The sequence below is a fragment of the Mus pahari genome, chromosome 2 (genome assembly GCF_900095145.1).
Source record: "Mus pahari chromosome 2, PAHARI_EIJ_v1.1, whole genome shotgun sequence".
Taxonomy (NCBI): Eukaryota; Metazoa; Chordata; class Mammalia; order Rodentia; family Muridae; genus Mus; species Mus pahari.
The window spans coordinates 66,905,197-66,917,074 of record NC_034591.1 but is presented as its reverse complement, the minus strand read 5'-3'; the positions used below and the strand labels follow the sequence as shown (position 1 = coordinate 66,917,074).

The window sequence follows — 11,878 nt, the reverse complement described above, 5'->3', positions numbered from 1 at the left end:
GGCTCAGGTGTGACCATGTGTGTTCATTCTAAGGTCCAGCTAAAAAGGTACCACGTCATAGGACAAGCACACGTCATGATAACCATGGAAGTGCCAGATGACAGTCTTACCAGCTGTCCTCATGTCCTGCCTGTATCACATCTTTGAACACCCACTGACCAAAGCAAACAAGTCCTACTTCAGCCACTATCAGTTTGTGATTCTCAGTTGTCAATCCACCCTTCCATATTTACTTTGCCATAAGGAACCTGTTTCAACAAAACATGATTGGACAGTTGTCATTAGGGATTCCTACAAGGATGGTTCAGGAACAGAGGAAGCTTGCTAGCTTTCCCAAGTATGCCTGCTTTCCTGACTCTGGATGGTTGTTACCTCATCTGGTGCTCTGTCCAGAGAAGGAAGTTCCTTGGAGGCCTCACAGCCCTAGCCAGCCTTGTCACCACCCTCTGCCTACCAGGCTTAGCTTGCTCCCCTGGAGCGCTGGATGCCTGGACGGTTTCTGGGAAACATTGTGCCCCTGATGCCCCCTGACCTCACTTCTTCATGATTCATGTAGTCTATACAGGGCTAGCTGCTGCTTGCCTCGAAGCTATAACCAAGAATGGCTAGTAATCTGCTAATACCCCTTCCCCAGGTAGATGCGAATGGATAAGACTGGAATTTTATTCACCCATGCAGAATGAACAAAATTATGACGTTTGCAGGAAAGTCGGGTACATGGAAATCATGTTAAGAAAAACAAGTCAAACTCCGAAAGATAAATACTTCATGTTTCAGGCTTGCAGAACCTTGCTTTAAAAGTATAGTGTGTGTGTGTGTGTGTGTGTGTGTGTGTGTGTGTGTGTGTGTGTGTAAGAGCCAGTGTCAGAGACACAGAGAGAGCACTAAAAATGGGATCATAAGAAATGAGGAGGACATCTTAAGGGAGAGGAGAAATGGAGAGTGTAATAGAACACATAAAAGCAGGAGGTGCAACTAAGTAGTGGGAAAAAGGGAACACAGTGGAAGTCAATAGGATGTGGTAATGAAAACAGTATAATGACCCCATAACAGACGCCATAAGTAAACCCATTACTTTGTATGTTAATGTCCCAAAATATAATAATTAAAAACAAACAAAAACTCTTTTCCAATGTGAGCTGGACCTTTACCTTGGAGAGGGATCCCTTCCAACTTTGAACTTGTGTGGACCCTCACCTGAAGAACACATTATAGTATTCTTTGAAGCTCTATACTCTTCTTTCTTAACATAATTATTCTCCCTAATAAATTTTTTTGTACTTAATTATTAGGTTTCTGCCTTCAGGTTGTCTGCGATTGATACAACCAACCAAGCTTGAAGGCGAGGACAGGAAGTGTCTCAGTACTGAACGAGGAGAGGAAATATCACAAAGCTCAACGTATGGCCAAAGAGTCTGCCAGGTGTGAACCTGTTACTTCTCAGTGGGCCAGAGGATAGACTGGGCTGGCAAAGTAGGATTAAGGATGACTGAAGACATTCTAAGTGAGGATAGCCCTGAATCAATAAAGCAAAAGGCATACCAATAGGGGGCACCTGGATTTGAACCAGGGACCTCTTGATCTGCAGTCAAATGCTCTACCCCTGAGCTATACCCCCATGGCCTGAGAGCTACTATAATTAGTATCCTTTACCTGAGTATAATACCATTAGCAAGGCAGTCTGTAAGCTCCTAGATTCATTATATCCAAAGCCTTATGTGTCTTTCTCCCATTCATCTTCTCTGCCATGTTTATTTCCAGCTTTTCCCCTGTGGCATCACTCTTACGTCCAAGCTGCAGCCGCCCATCCAGCTAGGACATCTTGGTGTACTAGAATTGTCAGCAGGCCAAGGGCATCCCTGCAGGAGGCTGAGGCAGCCTTTGCAGACTCCAGCACCCCAGCCTTGCTGCACCTGGCTCCCAAATCCTCATCCTGCATGGGCCATATCCCTGTCTTTTCTACCCTGATCTACCTTAGCTACAGTGAGCCAGGAAAGGGCTAGCTGGGAATCCATCTAGCACCATGATGGTAGAGGTGAAGAGAAGCAGTCAGAAACTGGATGTGTTTTGAAGTCACATGAACAGGAGCTGATAGTGGTTTGGGTGCTGTCTTAGTGTTCTATTGCTGTGAAAAGACACCGTGACCATGACAACTCTTATAAAGGAAAATATTAAATTGGAGTTGGCTTACATTTCAGAGGTTTAGTCATTTATCAGGGTGGGGAGCATGGTGGTGTACAAACAGACATGGTGCTGGGGAAGCAACAGAGTTCTACAGCCAGATCCTCAGGCAACAGGAAGAGAGAGACTCTGGGCTTGGAATGGGCTTTTTGCCTACCCCCAGTGACACACTTCCGCTCACAAGGCCACACCTCCTAATCCTGTAAAATGCTGCCACTCCCTGGGGACCAAATTTTTTAATCTATGAGGCTATTGGGGCCATTTGCATTCAAACCACCATAGAGTGAGAGAAAGAAAACTACAGAGGGAAGCACCCGATCTTCGGCTGAGTCGCTGGAAGAACAGCTGCGCCAGAACTCTGTTCACTTTAAGACAGACACAGTGATGGAAACCATCTGTTCCATAACCTGAAATGATCCACACAAGACAGTTACCCACAACTACACCCACTAAGCCAATTAAGGCTTTTAGTCCTTTTATTAATAGCCAAATCAAGAGCAGGCTCATACCTCTGAAAAGTGTCTTGGTGAGGGGACCAGTGTTTTTAAAGACAAATCCACATTTACATCAGTGTTTACAGAGAGAGAGATTTGGGGTGGCCTAGTAACATCTGCTCTCTTTGCAAAGCTCAGTGGTATTTCCCAGATACTACATAGTCTTTTGAGACCGTAGTCAGGACCACAGACAGTCCCCCCAGTCATCAGGACCACAGACAGTCCCCCCAGTCATCAGGACCACAGACAGTCCCTATAGTCAGGACCACAGACAGTCCCCACAGTCAGGACCACAGACAGTCCCCAAGCCACTGCCTCGGTGGATGTGGCTGCTGCCGGTGAAAGGCTGAGAAATGGCTAGGCAGAAACAAAATAAAGCAAAGTAAAGTTAGGACAGTATGTCTTTACCTTAGTCATTTCATCCGGGCCCCCCAATTTTGTTACTTTTAAACCTTTGAATTTGGCTAAGGAGTTTGATGAAGTAAAGGCAATTCACGTCATTGGAACAAGAAGGGCAGCTCTCCTGTCTGTTGAAGGGACAGCCCAAAGGTGAACAAGTTGGTGGGCCTCCTCTAGTCCTGAATAACCATACACTTGGGGAAGTACATATACAACCATACATAAATCCGGGTTATTATGCATATGTTCTGAGGACATATAGCAGGTGAGACTGGTGGTACAGGGAAACCAAGCTCCTGTTGTTGCAATGTAGAGATCCACAGTCCGCTCAGTGTAACCAGAGTCTGAACTGACAACCTACATTAATCCTGGAGAGAAACCATTCTCACAGAACAACCTCAAGGGAGCTTTTAAAAGAACAAAGAACACAGAAAATCTACATCCTGGGTGGCAGTTGCAAAGGGAAGTAAATCAAGCAAGCAGTTTAACAGAAGCCAACAACTGGGGCATTTTAGCCTTGAGCTTCTAGAACAAGGCTGGTGCTTTCCCACAGGGGTCAATATCAAGTTAAACCAAAGATGGCTCCACATGAGACACAATGGAGGAACCTTTGCCCTGTCCTAATCCCCACTGATCTTAGTGAATTAATCAAATCCTGGTCTCAGGACCATTAATTTGACTGAGTTAGTCCTTTGTTTTACATAATTGATTATAGTTTAAGATGCAGGACCCCACTATTAATCCAATTGGAATAAGAATTAAAAACCCAGTCAATGCTGATAGCAGAGTAGCCAGGAAAACAGAAACTGATACCAACTTCTAATATTCTCTCTCTCTCTCTCTCTCTCTCTCTCTCTCTCTCTCTCTCTCTCTCTCTCTCTCTCTCTCTCTCTCTCTCCCACAAAGGATCTAGGATCTAACTGTTGTTCTAATTCAGAAATGGAAACGTTTAACACCTCTAGGTCCTGACCAGCCTGTCCGCTCGGTTCCTCTGTATCCCCACGATAACGGCTGATGCCTGTGCTGACCAGGAGTAGGGTGAGACTAAGGAAGCTTCCCCCCCCCTTTGTCATCCAGGGCCTATATTAAAATGTAGTCTTCCTTCTTTCCCATTAAATAGGATGCCTGGAGCAGAATAAGCACCAAGACACGGAAGGGGTGCCTCCATTTAGAAAGCATCAGAAGAGGCACATTAAACGTGGGGCAGGCCCACCACACCGTCTCAGGGGCCTAATAATACTGCTGCTGTCCAGAGATTACCTGGATGCAGCCTGGTGGGCATCAGAATAAGGGGAGGGCCTGGGTTCAAGGCTTTGTGTAGTAGACAAGTTCCAGCTCCTTTCGGTTCCTCTAATGTCGACTTGAGCTGCCCCACTCACAGTGAGTTTTGTTAGTCAATGGACTGTCAGGTTAGTTCCTATCCCTGTGTAGTACAGGGGTCAAAGGCTTAAGCATAACCAGTAATCCTGACTGATTACTCGCTGGGAATGATTAACTAAGGGGCGGACCTTGTCAAGAGCAGAAAGTAGAGATGGGGATCCCTTAGCTTTCTGGACAACAGGAGGCAGACAGCTTCCTCAACAGCAGGAGGTGGGACTCTAGCCCCAGTGTGCTCAGTGAGGTAGTGTCTTTGGAGGGGAGAGTCAGTCGGGGCTTTGTCACAGTTGATCTTTGTTAGGACCCAAAGATCTGGGGAGGTGGGGAGGGAGTGGATTTTTTTCTGGATAGTAAATCTATCCTTGGGGTCTCTTCCTGTGGCAAGGAAATCAATTCCCCAGGTTCTCCCAGTTTCCCAAAGGCCAGAATATTTTTAAAGGAATGTTCAAACCTTAATTATATAGCTACTGGATTACATCCTGTTGTACATTCCTTGAGAAGGCTCTCTCTCTCTCTCTCTCTCTCTCTCTCTCTCTCTCTCTCTCTNTGTGTGTGTGTGTGTGTGTGTGTGTGTGTGTGTGTGTATTTACCCATGTGTTGTTTCCAGAAAGCCTCTGTTTCACAACCCCATTCTTTTATTATTATTATTATTATTATTATTATTATTTTCTTTATTTACATTACAAATGCTATCCCGAAAGTTTCCCATACCCCTCCCCCCACCTCTGTTCCCCTACCCACCCACTCCCACTACTTGGCCCAGGCCTTGCCTTGTGCTAGGTCATATAGAGTTTGGAAGACCAAGGAGCCTCTATTCCCACTGATGGCCGATTAGGTCATCTTCTGCTACATATGCAGCTAGAAACACAAACCCAGGGGGTACTGGTTAGTTCCTGTTGTTGTTCCACCTACAGGGTTGTAGCCCCCTTCAGGTACTTGGGTACTTTCTCTAGTTCCTCCATTGGGGACCCTGTGTTCCATCCAGTAGCTGGCTGTGAGCATCCATTTCGTCACAACCCCATTCTTTGCAATGGAAACTCCCTTGTTTTTGGCAACTAGGGGGGCCAACCCCTTGGCATAGAATTGTAAACTCTATATTCCTATCTCAAAAGTTAAGTACCCACATCCTCCCTTTCTCCAATTCAACCAGACACTTACATGGGTCACCTCTGAGCAAAAGTCAAGATGGAATATAGGTTACTGATCTGTAGTCATGGTGGCCAACACCTCCCCTTCATCTTCTTCCTCAGCTCCCAGCTCCAGACATGAAAGTGGTGGGAGTTAGACCATGACCCTGTACTTATATCCATAGGTCAAAACACGAGCGTCTGGAGGAGGTAGAGGGGCGGGGGGGGGGTAGAAGGACCCTGATGAAACCTTAATTTTAACGGTCCATAGTCCAGGAGACAGTCCATTTGGTGGTGGCAGCAGCCATGGTTTCTGCTTTCTTGACTTGGGTGTGGTGAATCCATGGTGTAATGCCAGCTACCTTCATAGCCATGGAAGTGGAGAGAATCACCACGTAGGGTTCTTTCAGTGCCCCTTTGGCTATCTGCTTGACCCAGACAGTATCACTGGACTTGAACAAGGGAAAACTGGTGGTGGACTAGGACCTAACAGGGTCTCTCAGATAACTGGGTGAAGAGGCTCTATGGAGTTTACCATACGCAGACTAGTCCTCAATGGAGGACTAAATCCTTCTGTAGAGAGAATTCTGGAATTTTGGCTTCTTTAAAAAACACAGTAATACTGTAAGAGTATGTTTTCATTTGAATCCCAAGTGTGGGGTATGGGCTGCTTTGCAGCAGCTGACTGTGATTTACTTTGCTCTAGCTGAGGCATGGTTTTGCCAGCTGCAGACAGTTTCTGCAATTATGTGACATTTGGAATCTGGAAACTTTGAGAGTTAGGGTTCTCAGTGATATGAAGAGACAGCATGACCAAGTCAACTCTTACAAAGGGCAAGCACTTAATTGGGGCTGATTGATAGTTTTGTTTAATCCATCATCATCATGGCAGGAAGTATGACAGCATCCAGGCAGATATGATGCTGGAGAAGGAGCTGAGAGTTCTGCACCTTGATTGAAGGCAACCAAGAGACACTGGTATCCTCAGGCAGCTCGGTAGAAGCTCTCTTCCCCAATGGGTGGAGCCTGAGCATAGGAGAAAACCTCCAAAGCCCACCCTCACAGTGACACACATCCTCCAACAAGGCCACACCTCCTAACAGTACCACTTCCTATGGACCAAGCATATTCAAACCACCACAGTATATAAATGCTAGGGGGCCTGAGAGGCAGTATGGGTGGCTGTTGGTCATTCAGAGGGGTTGGTTGCAGTTTGTTAATAGTTATGCTCAAAGAAGAAAGAAATTAGATTCAGAGTTCTATTTCTCTGTCTTTCCCCCTCTATCCTTTCTCTCATATCATATCTAGTGATAAGGGGTGAAATTGGGAGGATAAAGGATAGGGAGAAAAGAACCCACAGAGTAGCAAAGACCAGCTGCACCCTTGCTATGTGGAGTGCAGCAGGCCCAAAGCAAAGCAAACCAAAGCAAAGGGAAGGAGGTCTGCCTACCCCTCACTGCACTCCAATGAGAGTGTTGTTGGGTTTTTTGGTAAATGCCCTGTTTATTATTTCTACCTGCCTGGAACTCTGAGGTCTATATGCACAATGAAGTTTTCAATCTTGTCTAAAGTTTTAGCTATTAATTGAGAGACTTTGACCATGAAATCCTGGCCATTGTTAGGGGGAGGCCAAATCAAACCAGTTTCAGTCTGGGTGGGGCACACTTCTACCCACCCAGAATAGATATCTATAAAAAAAAAACTAGCAAGTACTTATATCCTCCCCTGGCAGGCCAGATCTCAGTAAAGTTGGTTTTCCAGAGTTTACTGGGGTATTGACCTCTCATTCGGACCCCTTCCAGGGTAAGGATTCTCTGTCTTGGATTTACTTGAGCACAAAGCTAGCAACTGGCTGAGACAGTCAGGCTTTCCAGCCCAGATCTCGGTCTGGGTCCAATCAACCTTGGGCTGAGCATCTCAGAAAGTCTTGTGGCCCCCAGATGAGTAGCCTGGTGAAGATCAGTTACCAAAATCCTGCCAGTTATTTCCAAGATAATAATCTCCCGCCCACCCCCTGCCACACATCTTCCACCAATCTGTGGGGTCAGCTCTCCATTTTCTTCTTTTTGCATCCTCTTTCCTCTTGGTTGTACCATGGAGTGTCAGGCAGTATGGGTTGGGACACACCACCAGAATGTCAGTAGAACTTAGGCCAGCCAGGTCAGCAGCCCAGTTACCTCTTGCCTCAGGGGAGTTATCTCTTTATGTCCTCTGCAGTGGGTTGATAGTGACTTGTAAGAGAAGCCAAATCTAGGAAGGCCAAGGTTTTGTTCTGTTGTTTCATATCCTTTCCCCCAGATGTTTGAAGTCCTCTTTTTCTATAGACAGACATGCATGGTAGCAAAAGCATAGTGACTGACTGTATATGGTGATAGACTTTCCTTTTCCCCCCATCTGTGTAACTTTAATTTTTTTCAAACCTTATTTTTAATGATGGTTCTTAAATGCTTTAACCTCCCTTGTAGCCCACCACCCACCAGAAGTAGTGAAAAAGAAAGGATACGGGGAAGTGGACCCATTTAGAAAGGTTCTTTGGAGTAACTCTCATCTGTGCTGTCTGGAAATCAGCAGTTCAGCTCACAGGTTAGCAGGCAGTGGTAGCTTAATCCACTCGCAAACACTTCACAGATACACCAGCACTCCAGTTTGGGAGAGTTATGTTAGCAACAGCAGTGACACAACCTAGCAAAGACAGCCAGGCCTTAGCCTCATCTCAGGTCAGCAGGAAGGACCAGCAGAAACACCAGGAGAAATTCTCAGCTGTGCCTCTCTCAGGGAAGTGAAGATCAGCGAAGATGCGAGACCCACAAGCATTGCACAGCAATACCAAGCTCTGTCACTCCGTGGAGTCCTATTTATACCTTCCAAACATCACGTGTCCTCCACTGCCTTGCCTCAGCACAGGTCTTGCTGAAGTATGTGCATCCAACCAGCCCGAGTTTGAGGAGTCCCAGCAAATGGTGCTCAACTATGCGATGTGCTGACCAATACATGCATGTTGTTAGCAAAGTATCCTTCATCATATGTCCTTTCACATGCTTGCTTTAGCAGAACATCCTCTCTCCTGTGTCTGCTTCAGCAAAACCTTCCTTCATGAGTCTGCCTTAGCCTTCCACACCTGTGTCCACTTTTGCTAAATGTTTCTTCACATGCTTGCCCAGCAAAACACCATGCAACTTCCCAAAGATCCTTTAAGTTTCCATTTCACAACTGAGAGCCTGAGTTAGAGTGATCAGTTCTGTATTCTGGACTGAGTACCTGGCCCTAAGGCTTGGGCCCAAATCGTTTTAATTGAAGTAACTACTGCAGCACCCACATACCTGGTTCCATTTTTAATGGATCTGGTCCCATGTAGAACATTGCATCACGATCTTCTAGGGTGTGTCTATTAGGTCTGGGCAGATCCCCTGGACCACCATAGTTACCTCAATACAATCATGGATGGGCACTTGCAGGCAAGAAGGTAGCATGATTGATGCCTGTGAGTTTCTTAAACCAGAGTCTGTGGTGGTTGAAGATTAGGGCCTGGTACTATGTCACATGACCATTAGAAAGTCAGCACCCTAGTGTCCCTAGTGTCCCTCAGAGGAACCTCGACAGCATGGGGTCCTGCGAGCATAAGTTCCTGACGCAGAGAGGCTGTCTACTTCTTCTACTAGAGCAATGACAGCCACCACAGCTCTTAGACATGTGGGTCATTCTGAGGCCATGGGGTCCAAAAGTTTGAACAGAAATGTCATAGAGCATTTGGATGGTCCCAAAGTTTGAGTTAAAACCTATTTTGTCTTTTGTTTCATGGACAAATGAAAAGGTTTTGAGACACCTAGAAATTTTAGGCCTAGAGCTGAAATCAGAGCTGTTTTTAAAGCTTTAAACACCTTTTATTTAGTCTCAGTTCAGATTAGGGACTCAGTGTTGCACCTTGTGTTGGCGTATGGAGGTTTGCCATTTCTGAAAGCCTCAGTACCCAACCGAACCTAGGAACTCTCAAACTATCTTTTAGTCTTTGAAGTTGAGACCTGATTAGTCTGGTTCATGAATCTGACCTTTCAGAGCTCTGAAGGTGGTAGGTTCAGGGAAGCTTCCGGGTTACATTGAGGACTGCCTGACCATCTGAGAGATGGAAAAAGTGAAGAAAGGTCTATATTAGATCTAATTGATAGGGTCAACCTGAACCTTGGAATAATCTCATATAAAAGTCTTGACTGTTGTCAGCAGCCCCCTCTGGGTATTAAAGGCTATTGCCCATCCTGAGAACACTACCACACACTTACACGTGGTATGAGGAGGGTTTATCTCTGTGAACTTGACTTCAGACAAATGTCCTTTTGCCCCTTGCTTTGGGATGACCTGTATGAAGGAGAGACCCTGAGAGGCAGCCTGAGTGGCCATCTCTTGGAGATGCAGAATCTGGTACCTGGACTGTAAGAACACAGTCAGTCTGGTGGTGCCCAGATGGGTCGTCTGGTGCAACTGATGCACCAAGGGGCATCCAGAGGCCTCAGGGAAGATAATTCTTGAAGCTGGCAAGGTCTACCATCCAGTCAGAACCTGTCTTGCATCCTAGGAGCAGGGCCTGTCCCCTTTCCTGGGAGTAGATGGGTTGGGTTGCGGGGAGGAGAAGTGCGGCTCAGGAAAAGTAATAGGTAATACAGGAAGGGCTCCGTGCTAGCCCCACGTTTGTCAGGCTGCCTGATGTGCCCTCAGTTTCCCTGGGCTTCAGGTGTGTTGGATGTTTGATGGCCCTTGCAGGGGACAACATCCATCTCCTTGGTGAGCTAAAAAGCTTTAAGAACAAGCTTTTTTTTTTTCTTTGTTTTTAAGTTTGTTTTTCCCCAGACCTCTCATGGCACGGAAATGAAGGGCAGCAAATATGTCTGTTGTTTGTATAAATGGTTGCTCGGCTTTCCCTTTTCCAGCATGCGACTTGAGTGAGAGCAATCAGCTTTGCCTGTTGGGCCAATGTGACCTGTGGCAAGGCTTGTGTCCATGAGGTGGCCATGAGGTAGTTCTTGCTGCTCTGGCCTTCCTGGTTCCATTGATGATCAGGGCGCTCTCCTCACTCAGCGGATAGACCTCTGTCTCAGGTAGGCGGGTCTCCTGGAGGTCTGGATGACTCATCGAAGGGGACCACAGGGTCATCACTGGGCGTCAGTGTTGCAGGGCTGAGACCGTACAGCAGAAAAAGTGAGACAGATCTGACCGACACTTTGATACTGGGTGATGTGGGCATTGGGTACCCACTGGACATTTACCCCTCTTTAGGAGGGTTTTAACAACATGAGGAGCTGTTAAAGTCAGGTTCTGGCCCAACGTGATCTTGGCATCTTCCCTTACTAGTATAGTAGTTGTGGGTAATGGCACAAGAACAGTATGGCCGACAGATGGGCCACTAGGTCCAGGCACTTCGGTAGAGATGCTACAGGCTTCTGCCAGGTTCCCAGGGTCGGAGTCAAAATGGCCTTTGCAATGTCCCAAGTCTCATGAATGAGAGTGGAACAGTTTGGTGACATTGGTAGGGTCAAAGTTGGGGTTCACATTAGAGTTTGCTTAGTTTCTGGAAAACGTGCTCCTCTGCTTCAGTCCATTTCAAAGGTTGGTATCCCACAGTGACAGAATAAAGGGACTGGGATATTTCAGCAAACCCAGGAATCCAAAGCCCCCCGAAGTCTCCTGCCTGCTTTTTGATTTGGAGAGGGGTGATCTGGAGGATGGCTTCCTGCCTGCCAGGCAGCATTGAGTTGGACCTTGCATCAGTCCATTCAAAGCCAAATACAAGCTGACTCACTGGTGCCCGGAAATGGAAAAGAAAGCATCTTTAAGATACAGGACTGCATAGACCTGGTGGCCTGGCAAGAGGAGACTGAGCATGATGTTTGGATTTAGAACCATAGGAAAAATGACTCCAGTCCACTTATTTACCTCCCAGAAATCAAGCCTGCTAGTAATCTGAGGTCCCTGGCTTATGGGCAGACAAGACAGGTGTGTTCCAAGCTGACTGGGATAGGGAAAGGATATTAGCTTCTAACAGCCTCTTGTTATGAAGAGTCTAATGCACCCGTCTGGCTGGTATGAAGTCAAACAATTCTCTGAGAGGGGAGTGAGGCTGATTATAGGAGTGAGAGAAAAAAGATGCAAGAGGCAGGCAATGGGAGGGCTGTGGGTCATTACCACACTAGCCCCAAGTGTATTTCTCAGCCTTCTTATAGTACAGTACCGTGGGAAGCAAAGCCACAAGCTAACAGATATACACAAGAAATTTGTTCTCACCAAAAAAAAAAAAAAAAAAAAAAAAAAAAA

At 46.4% G+C, this 11,878-nt stretch overlaps 1 non-coding gene across 1 annotated transcript; it reads right to left on the bottom strand.

Moving 5' to 3' along the window:
• Positions 1-1,546: 1,546 nt before the first annotated feature.
• Positions 1,547-1,618, bottom strand: Trnac-gca. The gene has a single exon. It is a non-coding gene; the product is annotated as a tRNA-Cys (tRNA).
• Positions 1,619-11,878: the final 10,260 nt, after the last annotated feature.